Below are 3,070 nucleotides of genomic sequence, written 5' to 3'. Positions count from 1 at the left end.
CAGTGTGGGCCATCGGAGTGTAGGACACAAGTATAATCTATTGTGCAAAGAACTGAAATTGAGCTCGCATCTACCCTAGATATGGACGACTGAAAAGACGTAGGCTACTTGGAAATAATTTATTGCGCCAGACAGTTATATCATTTAGAAGTTATTGATTGGTTTTACAAATTGTTTAATTACAAACGCATTAGTGCAAAACATTACTCATACGACAATAATATACTGAAAGGGGTTTACATAAATACCAACAAATAATAAATTTGATTTTAGCTTGGGTTAAATATAATATATAATTGTACTAGAGAAATAGTTATACGCGAATTAATATAATAATAAGAGTCGCGCAATTTCAAGTATATATACAGACCCATATACTTAACATATGTTATACATTGCTTACAGTGACATCAACTACATAATTCATCTCAACAGAATATCTGTTCTATCAAGATAACTAGAGATGAGTGATAATATTCATTTATAATAACACCTTCATATAAGGATTTTTTAGTAATAAACAATTAGAGTAAGGTATGTTGTTGAAAAAAAATTAACTAAAAACTTTTATAAAGAAATGCGATATTTGTGACTCGTCAGAAGTCGTGTGTTTCTGTGCAGGAAGTAGATAGTAATCCTTCGTTGTTATTTCATAGTATTCATATACATCAGACATGTTTGCGTAGGCATACTATCCGAGATCCCTTTCCACTTCATTCTATTGCCCAGTACCTCAAACCACCCTTTCCACCTTTCAATTTGTTGTTTCTCTTTGGGTATTACAAATAGTAATAGTAGTAAAAGTAGTGTTCCGTCACAACACATATATGTTTTCAACGAATATTTAAACTCGTTTTGAACATTTGGAAAATATAGGTTTTCACGACAGGGGTAAATAATAGTAAAATATTGTGTCATGATATAAACAGTATATCATTAATGTATTATTTAAGACTTCAATTAATCAATCACATAAAATGATATGTATACCAATAAAAATAATATATGTATATGGGCATTCCATGTGAAATCACCTAACGTGTGTGCTGGTATAATTCAGAAATTTATGAAATTTATATCATAGACTTTTTAACCCTTAAGCAGGCACGTACCTATTTTTAACGTTCATAGTCGCGTGGGGGTCTATTAGACCCCAATTCTAAAAAAGTATAAAATATGTATAAAAAAGTTCATTTTTTTAAATTCAAAGACATTATTTGTTACCATATGATATATAAATATGGATAAAAATTAAAAATAAATAAATGACAAAATTATGTGCATTACTAAAAATTATATTACGAAAAAAAAAAAAAAACTTAATTTTCAACATTTCATTAAAAAATCTTGGTTTGTAAAAAAATTATTTTAACTGCAAAATTTTATTTTTAAGACGGTAAATAAAAGCTTTTACCATTACAAAATGCAATTTTATTAATTTTTCTTGTATTTCTTTGAGCTCAAAAACGGCTTATATTTATTAGTTTTATGTGTATTGTAATAAACCAAAAATAAAAAGAATGAAAAGAAAAAGGAGAAAAAAAATAGAGAGTGAATAAAAATAAATTAGGGGTGCTTAGTAAATTATTGTAATCATTATTTGTTATAAGTTTTTGTAATTTTAATGTAGATTTAATTGTCTTCAATTTTATTTAAATTAATTTTCTCATTAATTGTTTCTCTCATTAATTATTAATGGTTTATCACGCAATAGATTGTTGGAAGTTCGAAAGCATAGGTTAAATTGTACTTACCTTACGTCCTGTGTGATACAATAATATTTTAAGTAATCCAGTGTTGATTTCCGTATTAAACGCACTACGTATACGATTTACACTATATGTAATATAGTCTATATAATTGATTACAAAAAACGACTCAAGACTTTAAATAATATGATTTAATTACACAAAGTCTACAACTGGTCTTACTTGTGATTGATTCTAAACACTCTGTATTTTATTATAAATACAATTTTTATTTTTTTTACTTATTAATTTTTTTACGTCTGTTGAATAAGTATTTTTTAGAGAGTATATTTTATTGAGAGATCGATACCAATATTTCTTAAATTTTCCTCTGGCCTGGCCAAAACAAGATTCAGAAATATCTATATCTATGTAAAAAATTTATCAAGGCAGAATTGTGGTGGCCCAATGTGTCCCGGTGCTAAAATAAAGCACCTTGAAAGGTTGCGGCACAATAATCACCAAGACAAAAATTAAACACTAAAAATATATTTGTAAGTTTCTTTACGCTGTCTGCCGGCGCGATGTTTATTAAAACAAAGACATTAGTAACGAGACTAGCTACCCAATACGCATAGGCTTACAAATATATTCTAACCTAATATCAAAGGCGTAAAGCATTTGAGTAAATGTATTTGAATAAAAGTATTCAAATACTTTCATTGGTATTGAATAGTATTTTTAAATACATTTAATAAAAAGTATCTGAGTAGTATTTTAAATACAATTATTTAGTATTTAATACTGTTTAATATTCAGTACTATTAATATACTTTTTTTTTCTAATTTGCTAACCGTAACACAGCAAGCAAATTAAACTCAGTCAAAATGAAAATTGAGAATAATTCTCTGTTATTTTATATGTTACATTATAGTATAACATAATTATTGTGCTTATCTAAATGCTATTATGTATACGTCTATTTTTAATACATCAGTAGAACCTACAATAGCCTATTGCAGGTTCAAATGATTTCCTCTATTGTCAATAATAAGACATACTTTACAGGTTTTTACACGTGTACTAATATTTATTTTTTTCACTGATTAGTCTCCAATAATTAATTTTATTTACCTCTAACAAAAAATATCGAAAATAATAAATGAGTTCTCTTAATTTAAGAGTACTCAATATTTGACTCAAATTACCCTCTTGGTAATTATTTAGGTGGAACCTTTTGCTCTTAGTTAAAATAAAAACATTATTATTATTTTTTAATTGTATTCTTAGTATTTGAAATACTTTTGTAAAGTAATTGAGTATTACTCAAATACTTTTGTATGAAAAGTATTCAAATAGTATTTTAAATACATTTTTTTTT

The sequence above is a fragment of the Daktulosphaira vitifoliae genome, unplaced genomic scaffold (genome assembly GCF_025091365.1).
Source record: "Daktulosphaira vitifoliae isolate Bord-2020 unplaced genomic scaffold, ASM2509136v1 Scaffold_1, whole genome shotgun sequence".
Classification (NCBI taxonomy): Eukaryota; Metazoa; Arthropoda; class Insecta; order Hemiptera; family Phylloxeridae; genus Daktulosphaira; species Daktulosphaira vitifoliae.
This window is presented reverse-complemented; position numbering follows the sequence as displayed.